Source organism: Neomonachus schauinslandi, chromosome 8 (genome assembly GCF_002201575.2).
Source record: "Neomonachus schauinslandi chromosome 8, ASM220157v2, whole genome shotgun sequence".
NCBI lineage: Eukaryota > Metazoa > Chordata > Mammalia > Carnivora > Phocidae > Neomonachus > Neomonachus schauinslandi.
In genome coordinates this window covers 33,730,868-33,748,778 of record NC_058410.1, presented here as the reverse complement: position 1 = coordinate 33,748,778, position 17,911 = coordinate 33,730,868, and the positions used below count along the sequence as shown (strand labels likewise).

The window sequence follows — 17,911 nt, the reverse complement described above, 5'->3', positions numbered from 1 at the left end:
CGGCCAGGGTGCGGGCGCGGGCGTGTGTCGGGAGGCGGCGGCGGCGGTAGCGGCGGGCGGCGGCGGCCGCGCCGGGGCGGCGGGCGGGGGGGGGGGAGGCACGGGGCTGCTTTTCCTGCAACTTGTTTACGCCGCCCTTATATTGGGGAGGCAGAGAGGGGTCCGGGTCGGGCCGCCGCCCGCCTCGCGCCGCGTGCGTGTGCCATTCCGGAATAATGGGTTTTGCACACTCGCGTCCTGGGCCCGGCGGGCCGTCCTCGCGCCGCGGCGGCCGGGCGGGGGGAAGTAGAGGCCGGCGGGGGTGGGGATCGGGAAGCGCAGAAGCCGAGGCATCCGCCGCGCGCCCCGCGAGCTGGTGGGTGGGGGGGAGGGAGGAAAACTTGTGAGCCCTGGAGGCGGTGGGGGGGGGGCAGGGGGGCAGGGGGGGGGGGAGGACGCAACTTTTGTGCTGGTGGTAAAACTTTAATTACCTTTAAAGAAAAAGGCCTTTTGATTACCTCCCCCCCCCCTTCTGGTCAAAGCATGGCCCACAGTGCGACCGTGAGAGAAAGTTTAAAAGCAGGCGGTTTCTTAGCCGCCTTCTCCGCGGAGGGGTGGGGGTATCTGTTTGTCCGTCTGCGCTCGGAGAGAGGTGGGGGTAACGAGTCGCCCTCCGGGGTCGCGAAGACCGTAACCCTTACCCCACCCTTCCACGGGGAGACGAAGGTAAACGTCGCTTCAGTTTCCCTCCTCCCCGCCTCCCCCCCCCCCCCTTCCTTTTCCTCCCCCCTCCCCGCCGATTTTTTTGAGGGGACCCAAAAAACGGAGTCTCTTTCCTTATGCAACTTCCTCGGGCGCTGTGAGCACGGCCCTTCCCCCTCCCTGCATCCCTTGGCCCGCTCCTTTCCCACCTCGGGTCCACCGCCAGAGAAAATGCATTAGAAATCATTCAAAGTCTACAGAAACAAAAATAGATTTTTTAAATTGTTCTAAGTTTAAGTTAAGGGAAACAGATGAGAAATAAGATTTTGGGTGGGGGGGGCGGACGACGGCTAGGCGAGTGCGTCGAATTTTAATTTTGATTTTCCTAGAGCGTTGTTTGTGATATTTTTATTGGTTTGGGGAGCCCGAGAGTCTCTGTACTGGCTAGTTCGGTCGCGTGGATTTTTGCGCAAGTTTTTAGAAAAACACTGACTCGAGTAGAGCATTTCTCCGGAAAGTTTCAAGTGCAGCAAAATAGCGAACATGCAAAACTGGCCAAGGGGAGACCTCTAGTGGTTAAACGCATCTTTAAGTTCGGAAGGCCGAGAGCAAAGTTTGGCCTTTGCTTGTAGCTACGTAGTCTATTCAGACGTGGAAGTAATTAGAGGACCTGAGCGAGCAGCCAGATGTTGTGTGAATGGATGCCGATCAGAAATAGAAGGTTTAGTAAATTGGAGAGCAGATAAGTTCTGACGACCCAGAGCCTGTAGCTTCGATCCCTCTTCATTTATATGGGAAAAACACTTTGCTTTTATTCGGGGATTTGAGATGGGTCCGTAACTGGGTTAGAAACAGTTTGTCTTTATATTTATTATTGTCTTTATCTTTAATCAATCAGGAGTCACAGCAGGTCGTTTCATTTTGAATGTTAATAAAAATACAAAGTGTTTAAAACTTCGAAAAAAAAATGAAAAAGACCTTTGGTTGAAATTTGTCTTTTATATAAGCTGATCATTTTATTCTCTAATAAATATAATTAAAGGATGGTGCTTAGTTTCTTAACCGTGCCTTTATATATAGTCAGTCATAAAATAAGCAGTCCCTTTTAGTTCTAAGAGTGTAATTTTGTTTCACTGGTTAAGATATTACTTCTGAATACTTTAAGTTGTGATTTAAATATTTACATACATGGGAAAAAATTGCTTACATAATATCTATTCATTTGCTAGCGTGTGTTCTGCAAAGTAACTTTAATTTTAAAGATAAAAGCACTGAGAAAAATTAAAGTTGAATCAAATGATCCCTGTAACTTTCACCTGCTGGTCATACAAAGGGGGAATCTTTAATTTAGGAATTTACGATAAGGGAATGATATGAATGATAAAATCCATTTCGTCTCATCCAGAACTAGTTTATTTTATTTTTAATATACTGAGTGGTATTGTGTGAAATTATGCAATAAGTCAGTGATTCAAAATTTAAACATATTAATTGTGGACTTGAAGGCTTCTTTTTTATTACAAATCATTGATTTTATATTTCCTCTCTTTCAATTAGTGCTGGACCTTTAGGAGAAGTCTTGGGGGTGGACAGCAATCCTAAAGACTACCGGGGAGTTATTTCTTCACTGCCACTAGGTAAGATTTGCTTGTTGAAACAAATTGCTTGGTATATTTGCAAATGTTAAAAGCTGTGCTTGGGGATCAGGAAGGAGAATGTGGGACAGGGTTGACAGAAAAGCATCATTTTGTGGGGGCTGTTTTGAATGCATGAAAGTCTTGACATGAAGTGTGATGGAGGCTCAAGTAAATAAAACATTAAGAAAAGTTCCAAGATTGTCCTGGATAATTTTTGGACTGGCTCTTTTAATAGATTCTTAATTTTCATTTCAGTTGTACCTGTTTTCTACTGAAAGCAAATAGTTTTATTCTTTGAAATTGAAAAAATGGGAAAACTAGAACAAAGCACTTGTAAGTTAATGTAACTGTTGTAACACAGTGATATGGAAGATTCTGGAACTTGTTAAAATTTTGTAGGTGAAATTTACAACAAGAGTTTTTGGGCATTTAAGTAATTTAACTTTTGTGGCTTAAATCCAGTGTGGGCCAACTTGTGCCAAATATCAAGCCAAAGGGCTGTGACTTTCCAGGTGTTAGCATAGACTTGTCAACTTTTGAACATATCTTCACAGAGAATATAGCTGTTGTCTAATAAGATCCCTTTGGTAATTTTGGAGGGTGCTTGCTGGTTTATGTCTAGTAATTCAGGGCCCATTTTCAGGACAAAGGTTTTCTCCAGCAAAGAGGGCAGCCCTCTCTAGGTAAACCATCAAAGTATATTTGTGCTACTCTAGTGCTTTCTATTTATACGTCCCCACCCCCCGACCCCCCGATTTAATTTTTTTCCTCTCCTTTTTTCCTTCTTTTCATTTGGTCTGTTTTAAGTATTAAAGGAGTTGCTAATTCTTGTTTGGGAAAAACAAATAAAACAAAATCAATTAGTCCTACCTTTTTTGAGTAAGAATAATAATCCTCATTGGGCTATCTTGGAACTGGGATAGCTATGACCTAGATGTCAACACTGAATAGTTACTGGTGTAAAAATGATTGTTAACGGGAGTTTATTGCCATTTTCTGCTTGTGGATGGTCTTGAATGGTGTAAGTAGCCAAATAAATAGATTGGGTCCATGTGGATGATGCAACAGAGACAGTGGGGCGAGAGCAACTCCAAGATCATGCAGACAGAAGTAGAGTGCAAGCAGAGTAGAAGGTGTTTCCTAGGATGCTGAGTTTCATGTTTAGAAATGCTGAGTGGGGGCGCCTGGGTGGCTCAGTTGGTTAAGCGACTGCCTTCGGCTCAGGTCACGATCCTGGAGTCCCGGGATCGAGTCCCGCATCGGGCTCCCTGCTCAGCAGGGAGTCTGCTTCTCCCTCTGACCCTCCTCCCTCTCATGCTCTCTGTATCTCATTCTCTCTGTCTCAAATAAATAAATAAAATCTTTAAAAAAAAAAAAAAGAAAAGAAATGCTGAGTGGAAGACAGTGATTGTTTTTCTTCATTTGGGGAATCACTGTGGCTGTGGATAGAGTGCTAAAGTGGGAATCAGAAGACAGTTTGGCTTCTAAATGTATCACATTGTATCAGTCACTTTACCTCTTCCAGCCTAGATTTCCCCATCTGGAAAATGGGGGCAACAGTGCTTGCTTCACTTCCTTTGTTGAAAGGATAAAATAAGGTTTTGAGAACTATAAAGACTTATTCAAATGTTTGGTAGTCATATTACCATTTTACCTTAGTCAGGTTTTGTGAAGGGCAGGAAGTAGGTTGTAAAGGGTAGAACAGAGTGATTTAAATCCTGGCTAAAATTATGAGATTGGTTTCTGGTATATATATTATGTGGACTTGTCACAATACTTCCAGGAGATATTTCTTTTCTTTAGGAAAAAAGGAGTTTATCTTTAATAGCATTGGCTCATTGCAGGAAGGGACCATGTTTTAACATGATGCTGAATATAAACTGAAATTTATTTATCCCAATCTAGTCATTTAATAGGTAGGAGTAAGTGAAATAAATCAAATTTAAAATGATGCCTAATTGTGGAAATGGGAGGGTAGTGAAAGTAGAAGGGTTGGTGTGAGGGGAATTCGTGTACTGTAATTAATATTTTAGTTGTGTGAGTCTGCTGGGAAATGAGCATGAGAAAATAGGTAACTGGGGTAGTAAGATTTATACTCTAGGGGTCAGAAAATGGGTCCTGCAAATGACTGGATTTAGGGAAAGGTCCATGCAGGGCTTCCCCCCCACTCCACTTAGGTTTTCTAGACCCCTTTGCTACTTTATTCTAATTATAACTAACCGCCTATTACCGAGATAAGAAAAAGTCACAAGTATTGTCTGTCATCATTCTCAATTTGCTGATACTGAACTTGACAAACCCTGACAAGTTTTAGTTAGTTTTAGTGCATCTCTCATCTCTCTCTGCAAGAGAAGGGAGATGAACATCCAATCAATGTTCTAAGAATTCAAAAACTCAATAGTGGAGGGAAGAAGAAATATGTGTCCTGTTGAATTAGTCCTTGAGTAATTGAGGGTTGGTTCTTGAGTAGTTTCCCCTAGTTTGTTTGGTAGTTTATTTCTAGGAATATAGATTTCTTTCTTTCTTTATCTTTCTTTCTTTCTTTCAAGATTTTATTTATTTATTTGATGGAGAGAGACACAGTGAGAGAGGGAACAGAAGCAGGGGGAGTGGGAGAGGGAGAAGCAGGCTTCCCGCGGAGCAGGGAGCCCGATGCGGGGCTCAGTTCCAGGACCCTGGGATCATGACCTGAGCTGAAGGCAGACGCTTAACGACCGAGCCACCCAGGCACCCTTCTAAGAGTATATATTTCAACCCAGGCTTTTTGTGGCAGATACAGTTAAGATGGGAAATTTATAAGAGAAGTTACTTTATGTGGTATGGGACAAGGATACCCTTGGGATTCAGAGGATGGGTAACCTGAGTGATCCCTCTTGCAATGTTTCTCCTAGTTAACTAATTTTTCTTGAGCTCTTATATCTTATAGTGCTGAACACCAAAAGACTAGGTCTTTGCCCTTGAGTTCCCTAGACCCTCACCCCAGTAGTGGACACAGCTCTGAACTCTGTTAAGAACCAAGCTTCACTTGGTACCAGTAGGAAAGAACAAGGGACCCAGCACTCTTGGGAGCCGGTGAGTCAGGAAACAGATTCCTGGGTTGACTGAGCAGGACAATGCCATATAATTGTATATACATGGCACAATGTTCCATCCCCTTTTTAACGCTTAGTCTTCAGAAATTAATAAGAAGCTCTTTACCCATGATATGGAATTTCTGAATTATATATCCGGTGACGGTGATGGGTTTGGGCAGTTCTTTTCTTCTTTGACTAGTGTGTTCACAAGGATAACTTCCTGGTGTAGATTGCTCTTCATGCTCCCATTGAGGAACTCATTCCTCACAAGAATTTGGGGGACACTGTATTAAAAGAGAACCAGTTATTTGGGAGGCACTGTATTTAGAGAGAACTACTTACACCTTCATATGTGTGTATATTTGTATATGACGTCTTGAAATTCAGGGCATCCGCAGAAAATATATTTTGTAAAGGACCTCATTATCCAATGGGAATATTCTCAGGTTGTCTGTTTAGTAAGTTAGATTATTTTACTGACACATGAGGATATGGGTAAACAGTGGCACATTATGAACTAGTTTGTACTGCTTGTAGCAACAGCTCTGCAGCAAGTGGAGGAAAGCAAAAGGCCAGGAAAAGGGTACCCTTGCAATGTAACTGAGTTTGATTTATGAAGTCAAGTTGAGAAAGACGTTTAAGAAATTCCCCCTTGACGAGACAGGGTGGTTTGGGGGAAAGAACAGGACTTTTGAGAGGGAGTTGAGTGAAGTTGGGTGATCTTGGATGAGAAAACTTCCTTAGAAGTGGACCTAGAATTGGTTAGTTGGGCAGCGATTGGAGGAATTACATGTGTATTATACGTAATAGTAAAATGTTTCCTTTATTATTCTTCCTGTAAGCCAGTGTTTTGTGTCTGTCAACAAATATTTATTGAGCACCTGTTTTTTTGGAAGTCTCAGCTGGGGAGTGCTTCACATAATCTTCACTTAGAACAGGGCTGAATGGGGGCACCTGGGTGGCTCAGTTGGTTAAGCGACTGCCTTCCGCTCAGGTCATGATCCTGGAGTCCCGGGATCGAGTCCCGCATCGGGCTCCCTGCTCTGCAGGGAGTCTGCTTCTGCCTCTGACCCTCCCCCCTCTCATGCTCTCTCTCTCTCTCATTCTCTCTCTCAAATAAATGAATAAAATCTTTAAAAAAAAAAAGAACAGGGCTGAATGAATGAATGGGTTAGGGCTACAAAGAAACAGCAGACCTTGGCCTCCATGTGTTCGTAATTCCAGTTGAGGAAATAACCCGCACCACATACCATACAGTGGTGACTAACGAAACAAAGCCACAGCTCAGCGCTCGTGCTCCGGAAAGGTAGAGATGAATGCAGTGAGCACTACGGTGATACCACTGGATGTGGCCTTAAACGTATTGCTGAGGTAAAGACCTGGGAGGTGGGGTGTCCTCCGCAAAACACTGCTAAGTGTTGCTATATTAAGTATAATTGTATATTGAGTGCCTTCTGAATGCCAGGCATTGAGCTAGGCACTTTATATTCTTTCATTCATTCATTCACTTATTTATGTGCCCAACAAATACTTGCTGGGTGCCTTCTCTCTGCCCAGGCGCTGGTGTAGCTCTGAGTATTATCTTGCATACTTTCCCTAACCTTGTGCAGTTGGTATTATTGTTTCACTTTGAGAGCAAACTGGTGCTCAGAGATAGCAACTTGTCTAAGTTCATATCATGCTGTTTGAAAGGGGTAGGACCAGGGAAATTGATACTGGCTTATGATTGTCTTGTTATGTCTTTAGGTTTCTAATTTTCAAAAAAGTAATTCTTAGAATATTTTTAAGAAAACACATTTCCAGATTAATGTATTTACTCTTATACATTTGTTTACTAAGATAAGCAATAGCAAACAGGTATCAGAAAAAATAATGGGGAGAAAACTCTATTTCTTCACTTTCCTTTCTTTTTTTTCTTTTTTAAACCAAGAATTGGGAAAAGACCGACTACTGAATTATACTGAAAAGAACACCTTGGTCTGGCTCATGGCCTTGAAATGATCACAAACTGTTAAGAAAACATGACTCAGATTAGGTATGAGAATTACTGGGCTTATTTGTAAAGGGGTTTCACTTGTTCTTTGTAGGAAGAGAATAGATGAGGCGGTAGGGTTAGTTCTCAAAAAATGTAGATCAGTCAGTCAGTGGAAAGGATAGGACCTAAATTTATTAAAGTGAACATAAAAGATGATGGAATTTACTCAGGAGGCAGGATTATAAAAGGAAAGAAAAAAATTAAATTGAGGGATAGAGATATTGGTGGGGAGAAGCTGGGGGCAGGGCTGAGTGTAGAGTGCTGGAATCAAAATTAAAAAAAAAGAAAACAGGAAATATGACTAATAATACATTCAACAACAGTGCTATGGTTACTGTTATACTCTTTAACTAAAAGAGTATGCTCATGCTTGCCAGATGAAGTGAAGAGTCTCTATTTATTCATTAGGTGGTTCTGTGTCGCAGTGGGAGTCAGAGAGTATCTCTGGTATATGAGTTGTGGTCCATCAAGCAGAGCTTTAGTCTGACTTAGGGGGATACCATTGCATGCATTGATCATAGGGTAATAGACTGTTTCTCCTTTAATGAAGCTCTATCACCCTATAAACTTTTTTGAACACACTACAGGCAGGCTGTTTTAAGATTGGACCGTAGCTTTGTGTTATGTGTAATTTTGTAACGTTAAACTACTTCAGTAGTAGAACATTTTGAGTAGGATTGTTCGGGCACCAAAATCATTTGATTATTTTCCTCTCATGTGTTACACTGACTGAACCCTGAACTGTGAATTGAAATTCCTAAGAGATCAATGTGGTCAGGTTGTTAAGTGGTCTAAATAATTCACCCTGTTGCTTTATGTTCTTATTTGGTGGATTTGAGGCCTAGCTGTTCAATCTGTTGATAAGGAGTTTAGTTACAAATGGTTATCAAGATAAACCTGTAGACTTGACTCGTGTGAGAGAAATAAAATCTGGTCACATCTACTTTATTAGATACAAAAGAGAAATCAAGTGTAAATCTCTTAATTTTAGCTCTGTGTTCTATAAAAAATATGAAGCGGAGTAAGAAAAAGATGCTACTTTTAGCATTTAAAAAATTATGAAATGAAATAAGAGAAAAGAACAAGATACTACTTTTAGTTTTTCTTTTTTGAGTTCATGCATATTTTGCATAAGCATGGACATATCTGTGTCAGACAGGTTCTTGTTCTTTTTATGCCCTTTGAGTACCTTTAATGGGTGTAAAATTTCTATTACTACTCTATTAGTGTAGTGATGTTGATGATATGATAGCACTTGTCAGGATATTTTTGCCTCAAATTCAGGTATCTTATACTCTGTACACTGAAAATGAACTTCCAATAAAAGCATTTGATGAGAGTATATTAAATATGCCATAGGCCTGTTAATGTCAGTTTGTGATTTCGTTTTCTATGTACATTTTTTTTTTCTTGAAAGGCATTTTTCATTTTCTGTTCCTCCTTTAGAGGAAGTAAGTAGGTTAGGCCACAGAATCTCAAATAATTCATCCTTCTTACAGTAACAAGCGGGAAGGCAGGAAGTTGAGATTTTATAAAGGTTGCTTTTGGTGACTACCCCTTTGTGTATAATCTCCATGGCAGAAAAGGTAGCAAATCAGATAAACCATGGCTGCATGAATAGGATCATTGTCATTAAAATATGGCCAGGAGATACTGTTTTTGAGAAAGTATCAATAAGAAGGAACCAACCTATAACCAATTTCATGTTTAAAGGAAGCGTAGATTGGTTGCCCCTTAGTCATCTACTATGTAAAGGTAGATGTGGACAGAAGACCCAGATTCTCAAGAATTTGTTCTTGATGGTACTGAGATTTCATTTCTCACACGGAAATGATCTAGAGTTTTGCTTGCCGAAAATCTATGAGCTTGGGCCCTGGGGGCAAAATTTTACATCTCTCCACAACGGGATCTCAATTCCAGTATGTGTGTGATTCAGAGTTCTTATCAGGCGGGTGAGTAGAATATCAAAGCTGGTATCTGTCATGTTTGATTTGAAAGGAAAATTTTTCTTTGTAGCAATATGTGTTTGTTGAGAGATGCTTCAAGTGTGAGTTTAGATTTTTCTCTTATCCTTATTGAATAAGCCTGTTTAAGAGGTTTGAATTTAACTTCTTTTGATGTGTCCTCCACTGACACTTAAATAAGGAGGGTTTCTTGGAGCAGTAATGTTATGCTTCTGCCAACAAAGCAAGTAAATACTTAGCAGCCTAGCTGTGAGTTAGAATTTCACTGAAGAATATGAGATAGATGGACATGAATTTGATTTTTTTTTCTGATTTCCCCTCTCCCTAATTCCCACCCACAACTAGTCTGTTGCATTTTCCCCTTCTCTTTTTATTCATTCATTTGATAAATTGTATTGATACCTACAGTGGGTATTCATCAGGGTTAAGGAAATGAATAAATCAAGGTCCCTTTCCTCCAAAGCCTCGTCTAAGTAGATGATCATGATACAGTGTCAGAAGTATTGTGATGGTGGTGTAGATTCTCTCTTCCTAGTCTCTCTTCTGGCATTTCACATACACATACTCCAGTACTTGTAAAGAGAAGGATTCTCTTCTTTGGGGAGGACCTATAGCTTTCATCTCTCTTTCTCCTGCGGGCCTTTCACGGGACCTGGAACCACAGTTGGTATGTGAGGAAGCTTTTATACCTCCTCAGCCAAAATATCCATAAGGTTGCCAGTGGTCTACTCTTGGGTCATCATTCGGAGATTATGTCCTTCTGACTTTTTTTTGGTTGTTATAACATTCTTTTGTGGCGAAACTTAAGAGTTATTGACCTTATATCACTTTCCCAAATTCATTTTGAAAGTTTACATGTTTGTGAATTCCAGAGTCTTACCATTATTCTTAACCTCCCATTTTTCTTCACCTTCACCTCTGGACTCCTCTGAGAAATCATTTAGGGCTTTGTGGTGCAGAGGTCTTGGCCTTTGCAGTTATCATTCCCCTGCCCTGGTATGCTTCAGATATTGGGCAAACTGGTGCCTGGAGGAAATGACACTGGAGAGCTGTTTGTTTTGTTTTCTTCAAAATAGCTGCGGCTCCATGTACTGCATGTCCACTGTGTGCAAAACACTCTTAGCGTGCATGATTGAAACACACGTTTTTACAACTATGTAAAGTAGATATTCCCATTCCATTTTCTTGATGAAGGAGCCTAAGGCTCAAGAGAGGTTAGGTACCCTGCCCAGGATTATGCAGTAGTTGGGAAATTATGAGGCTAGGACTCAAACCCAAGTGCTCTCGGGCTCCAGAGCCCATGCTTGTCACCATCGCACTAGATTGGCTTCTGTGTTGATTAAAATACAACATGCTGGGCCTGCAGTAGAGTCTGAGGGCCACTGTCTTGGGAGATAAAAGTTTGTTTCTTGGCTGCATGACCTCAATTTTCTTGCCTGTTAAATGTAATCAGTCTTAAGAGGTAGTTGTGAGGGGAGCACCTGGGTGGCTCAGTCGTTCAGCGTCTGCCTTCGGCTCAGGTCATGGTCCCAGGTTCCTGGGATCGAGCCCCGCATCGGGCTCCCCGCTCCTTGGGAAGCCTGCTTCTCCCTCTCCCACTCCCCCTGCTTGTGTTCCCTCTCTCGCTGTGTCTCTCTCTGTCAAATAAATAAATAAAATCTTTAAAAAAAAAAAAAAAGGGTACCAGAAATAAACCCATGGAGGGGCGCCTGGGTGGCTCAGTCATTCAGCGTCTGCCTTCGGCTCAGGTCATGATCCCAGGGTCCTGGGATTGAGCCCCGCATCGGACTCCCTGCTCAGCGGGAAGCCTGCTTCTCCCTCTCCCACTCCTCCTGCTTGTGTTCCCTCTCTCGCTGTGTCTCTCTCTGTCAAATAAATAAATAAAATCTTAAAAAGAAAAAAATGACAATGCCTGGAAGAGACTCCTCTGCTCCAGTATGTCTGTATCTCCTTCATGTATCTTGGGCTTTTTTGCCTTTGTTCGGTCACCCCTTTGTAGCCGTGTGCTTGTGAGTGTGTGAGTTTTCCCCCTACAGGCTGTGTACCTCTCTGAGGTCATGAAGGTGCAGGCCATCAGAGAGGAAATCAGAAAACGGTAGACAGGCCTGAGGAGTCAGAGGCCATATCTTTCTCAGGATCGCTTTCTCCAGCCTGGACTTCAAGGACTGCAGGTCTGGAGGGCATTCTCCAGGCTTAGTTAGATACTATGAATCTCACCACTCAGATGCAGGTGGGGAACTAGGTCCAAAGGCAGCATTTGTAGCTGAATCTAACATGAAGATGAATCAATTTTATTTCTCTAAAATACTACCTACTTTCATGTTATTTCCTGAATTTATTTTCCGTGGCTCAGCATTTTCCCAAAGGCCAGGGGCAGGGGAGGTGGGGGTGGAGGACTCCATGGAATTCGATGCACTGTGATAATAGAGTCACAAGGCAAGGTGACCGTGGGAAGCTTTGGCTTGGCCAGTACTTCACAGATCACCACACTGCTACTGATGTGCACTGTACATGTCCTGAAGACCCCCAGGGTATTCCACCTCTCTCTCAACAAAAAAACTTTGTATCACAGGACAGGAATCGGTGGTCTCCCAAAAGTTGTGTTTTGAGGAACAGACTAGGAAATGTCGCTGTGGCCTTTCATCTAGTTTTGTTGCAAAGCCTTAGCCTGGCCTGCAGTGCATAGTCAGACCAGCATAGTGGCAGAGAGAGCCTGGCCTTCAGGCCCAACTCCTTCCCGGTATGGCAGACCCTTCTCCATCACTTCGGAGCTATTGTCCTATGAAGAAAGGTAATAGTCAAGGGAAACAAAAGCAAAAATAAACTGTTGGGACTACACCAAATAAAAAGCTTTTACACAGGGCGCCTGGGTGGCTCAGTTGGTTAAGCGACTGCCTTCGGCTCAGGTCATGATCCGGGAGTCCCGGGATCGAGTCCCGCATCGGGCTCCCTGCTCGGCAGGGAGTCTGCTTCTCCCTCTGACCCTCCTCCCTCTCATGCTCTCTGTCTCTGATTCTCTCTGTCTCAAATAAATAAATAAAATCTTTAAAAAAAAAAAAAAAAAAAAAAGCTTTTACACAGAAAAGGAAACCAATAACAAAACAAAAAGGCATCCTACTGAACGGAAGGAGATATTTGTAAATGATATATCTAATAAGGGGTTAATATCCAAAGTATATAAAGAACTTACACAACTCAACGCCAGAAAAACCCAATCCAATTAAATGTTGGGCAGAGGACTTGAATAGACTTTTTTCCAAAGCAGACTTGCACATGGTCAGTGGACGAATGAAAGATGCTTGACATCAGTAACCATCCAGGAAATGCAAATTAAAACCACAATGAGATAGCAGCTCATACCAGTCAGAATGGCTAGTATAAAAAAGACAAGAAATCATAAGTGTTGGCGAGCATGTAGAATGAAGTGAACCCTCATGCGCGCTGTTGGTGGGAATGCAATTTGGTGCCGCCACCATGGAAAACAGTATGGAAGTTCCTCAAAAAATTAAAAAATAAAAATACTATATGATCCAGTAATTCCACTACCAGTATTTACCCAAAGAAAACAAAAAATACTAATTTGAAAAGATATATGCACCCCTGTGTTTATAGTGACTTTACTTATAATAGCCAAGCTATGGAAACAACCCAAGTGTCTATCCATAGATGAATGGATAAAGAAGATGTGAGATATATATATATGTATATATATATATATATGTATACACACACACACACACACACACACACACTGGAATATTACTCAACCATAAGAAAGAATGAGATCTTGCCGTCAGCAACAACATGGATGGACCTAGGCTAAGTGAAACAAGTCAGACAGAGAAAGACAGAAACCACATGATTTCACTTGTATGTGGAATCTAAAAAAACCAAAACAAATGAACAAATAAAAAAAACAGACTCTTAAATATAGAGAACAAACTGCTAGTTGCCAGAGGGGAGGAGAGAGGGGGGATGGGCAGAATAGGTGAAGAGGATTAAGAGGTATAAAAAAGAGCTAGTAGTCTTTTCTGGAGCTATGTAAATATGAGATATTATTAACAATAAAATATCTGCTTTTATGGAGTGATCTTGAATCTTGTGATATTTAGATTTTGAACAGGTGGCCTACCGTAAGAGATACCACAGAAATACAGTCAAATGAGAGAAACAAAAGTCATGGTCTAATTTTTCTAAGGTCACTTGAGCAGCTTTCATGAACTCACATAATTGTTAAACCAGATAATTATAATAAAAAGCTAACATTTTATTGACTGCTTACTCCGTGATAGGCGCTAGGCTAAGGTATTATCTGATTTATCTCATGGAACCTTACTTACCATTGCCCAATGAAGAAAGGTTCCATTCTCCACACCTTATAGGTGGGGGCATTGAGACTTCCAGAGCTTAACTGGTCTGAGGTTACTGAGTAGGCAGTTGTCAGATTTTGAAAAGTGAAATGAAGAGGAGGAAGGAAGAAGGAAGCAGTTGAGGAAAGGGTGAAGGATAGAAGGGGGAACTGATGAGTGCATGGCAGGTTTTGGGGATGATCCATGAAGTATTAAATTTGCGCCTATGACAGGATGACAAGGAGCAGGGTGGGTGGGGATAGGGAGGCACAAAACAGTTTTATAAGCCACATTAAGAAGATGGTTAGCAGTGAAGAGAGGCTTTTTAGGTGGTGTTACCGAATTGTGACATTAGGACTTTTTGTAGGTCACACTATGCCAGTTAGAGCATTCGGTTAGGGACTGATGATTTCTACAAAGTAAACAAAAAGCCAGCTTCAGTTGCTGGTATTAAAGTGGGCAGCATAGCAACAAGGCATTGGATTTGCACAGTAGAGATTGGCTTTTCTCATGGATATATGTTGCTCTGGATCTCATTGCTGTCTATCTTCTGCATAATTGGCATTTTTGTTTGGTTCGTGACGATTATTTTAGGGTTAGCATTCCTGACTCTTTACAAAAGATAGGTTGTCCTTTTAACCCAAACTGATTTAAAACCAGGTGCTGATATCTAAGTTCTGTCATCTGAGTGACAGAATTTTAATCCGATTCTGCTTTTGAGGTGATGTTTATCCCCATTTTATAACCACTTCCAACTCATGGCCATATCCTCTCTGTACCTTATTTTTGAAGAACGCACCTGTTAACTGTAAAGCTATAATATGTAACACTAAAAAAGCCACTGTAAGATTATTAAAACTATTTAACTGCTCTTAGTGAACATTAACTAGCCATTCTTTTAAATATACTATTTTAAAACCATGGTTTGAGCAGGAATGGCCCAGCTACAGTTAGCTCCTTTACTTAATCTTTATTTCTCACTGTGTCTGTAGATCCAGACTTTTGGTTTATAGGCGGTGCCCACTCTCACTTGATTTTGAGCATCCTGGATTGGGTGGCTTATCTCTCAAGGGACTGTTGTCTTCATCTCAGTGCTAGGCAGGTTCTTCACCTTGACTCCGCTATATGAGCTCAGCACTGGGGGAGTCCATGCCCCTCACTCGAGCCACCGCTTGTTTTATCCACTTAGTGGCAGATACGAATGAAGGGATTGTATGAAGGGGGGATTATGAAGGACACACAAACTCTGCTTATCTCTAGTCAAAATAAGATAGCAGTAGATTCTTGACATTTGTGGAGGATATATCCCAAGGCAATCGCCAGTTCTCAACTTGAAAAAAATTATTGTAACATACGATTCCTTCCTTCAGATTACTGAAGTATAACTGAAAAACGTAAAGGCTCTCTCTAGACCTTAACTAGTTATCTTGCTTGATGAGCAGTTTTTGTACTGTCTGGAGCACTTATTGAAACAAATTCACACATCTTTTCTACTTACTTCCTTTTGGAGCATTTGGTAGTTTTGTTCACACAATGTGTCTGAGTCATCATTGCATTTGACATTTCAGTCTTTAATTTATCTGAAACTTCTATTTTGTGGCTAGGGCCTAGCACTTTCATAAACATTTCCATATTCCCCTCATTCTGTCATCAACACTAGAATCAACTAGCAGTTAATTTTGTTTGTTTCATTTCTTCACGAGAAACAGTGTTTTATCTCTTTCCTTACGGTGGCCATGGACTAAGACTAAGTGCTCTGAGTAAGAGCATCCCTGGACCGTGGCTGGTCCAGGCAACTTGCCCTTGCCCCTCAGCTTCATGGCATGTCTCATTCAGAGTCATGTCTCTGCAAGATAACAGATTAATGAATGTCATGGGAACTTCAGATGCCTCTCAAGAGTGGTAGAAGCCATAAATAGTCTGTGAATGCCAGCGATCTACTATATATTTCTGATACCCGAGTTGTGGAGAAGTGAACCCTACCCTTCCTCTTCTCATCCATCTGTGGAGCTGATGCATTTGCATATACAGTTAAATACCTACTATTTAAATTACCCAAGAGCTTTGGGGAAGTTGACTTCCCTCAGTGACTTCTATGCTATAGCTTCTGTTGTTTACAGCAATCATAAACTAAATATTTTCATGGGAAGACCTGCCTTTCATGACATGAACTATTCTAAATTGACATGAAAAAGGATTTTAAAACATTTTTTTCATTAATTTTTTTTCTTTCAAGAAAATTTGAACAGGCAGCAGGTATAAAGGAATGTCCAGAGAGCAGATTCCCTCCCATGGCTGTCTTTCAGCAGACTATTGCCTCTTCCTGGAGGCAGCCAGTGTTAACCAGTTTCTGGTGAATCCTTGCAGAGAGAATGTATACCTATATAAGTTACACACACACATACACACACACACACACACACACACACCCTTTTGTTTTATAGAAGTGGTAGCACACAGTTTTTATACCTGGCATAAAATTAGAGTATTGGTAGTGTGTTGGAGCTCTTTCTATATCAGAATGTAAAGAGCTTCCTCATTGTTTTTTATAATGGCATTGAATGCCGTATGGATGTACCTCAGTTGTCCTTAATTGATGGACTTTTGGATTGTTTCCAGTTTTTTGACCTTACGAACAGACCTGTAGTCAGAATAACATTCTACATTTTTTCTTTTTACATATGTGCGAGTATCTGTAGAATAAATTTCTATGAGTAGAACTGCTGAGTTGGAGGATATGTTCTTGGAAATTGATCTCCAGAGAGGTTGTTTTCATTTATAATGCCACTGTCAATGCACGAGAGGGCCTGCTTCCCCATATTCTCGTAACAGGATTTTTGAATATAAGATATTAACTAATCTCCTCATTGCCCCTTGTTTCTTGAAAACTAGTGGTATATGGTAGGTTGAGACTTCCAGGGATTTATTCATGTGAGAGACTGAGCAAGTTCATCCATTAGATACAATGTCCCAAGGGAGAGGCAAGTTGCAAAGCTTTGGTTTGGAGGCAAGGAATGGTGCAGGAGAGAGAGATACAGAAGGTAATTCTGAGGACAGTGTTGCATGTCATTTAATCTGTCTTCCAGCCCTTTTGTTGGAGGCTTAGGGCAAGAAGATTGTAATAAAAATGAGTAAAAGCTAAAGTGAACTGTTGCACCAAAGAGGGACTTTGGGAGTCTAATATGTTTGAATTAGTGTCAACAGTAATGGTCTCTGCCTTCGGTGAAGTCATCAGCTCCTAACAGTGAGCATTGGTAGAAGCACATTGGACATCAGAACCCTTGATTTTAACCATTTCCAGTCATGATAGGAAAGCTAGTGGGAATCAAAATATCAAAAGCTGCAGTGGTGTATTTGCTGGATAAGTGAACCCCACAGTGGTCCTTTTTGACATCAGCAGTGGCTAGAGACTGTTAGGATTTAGAAGAGGTTAAGAGGAAAGTAGTGGCTCTTCACTGATAGCACAGAGGACCCATCATGGTGCACTTTTGAGATACTTCCCTAGGAAATCTCAGCATCATTAACGAGATTGGGGATGAGATTTTCTGCAGGATGAGAGATGCTGTTTGTGACTTGCATTGTGAGTTACTCTATTACCTACCTGCTTTTTATAGTCCGTGGAATATAGGTTACACATGGGATTGTGGAATCACACCAGGTGATAATTAAAGAAAACATAAAACAAAGCATTTCTAAGTTGTGGGGGAAAAAAAAACAAAACTGCTTCATTCTTAGGACCCCAACTGATTGAAGTGAAAAGACTTTGTATGTATGCAAGTGTGTACACTTCTGGAGAATGAAAACAAAGGAGGAAGACTTAGGGTGTCATGAAGAAGCAGCTTCTGTTAAAATAATATTGGTTGTTGGATGTTCTGTCTGATGAAGAGATGATAGAAAATGTCCTAGCCCATTCAGACTTCTTGTGATAGTGCAAGTAGCCATTTGGCTTCAAAATCAGATAATGGGAAAGACAACATGGTAAATATTTTTATGCTATCGTATTTTATACACAATGTTCACAAACCTTAAAGTGAAACAATGAATAGAAAATTTTTTATAAATTTTAGATATGTGCTTATAGGTAGAGTACGCTGTGAAACATCACTGATGTTTTATGGAGCAAAAGCAAATTCTCAGTATTTCTAAAAACGTGTCGTGAACATTTACTGCG

At 41.1% G+C, this 17,911-nt stretch overlaps 1 protein-coding gene across 2 annotated transcripts in view; it reads left to right on the top strand.

The window, feature by feature from the left end:
- The window catches only part of L3MBTL3 (L3MBTL histone methyl-lysine binding protein 3), a 121,360-nt gene that overhangs the window by 1,098 nt on the left and 102,351 nt on the right, over positions 1-17,911 (top strand). For both annotated transcript variants that reach the window (XM_044917674.1, XM_044917673.1), the window contains exon 2: positions 2,239-2,318. The gene's annotated coding sequence lies outside the window, so the exon portion shown is untranslated. The remainder of the gene's footprint in view (positions 1-2,238; positions 2,319-17,911) is intronic.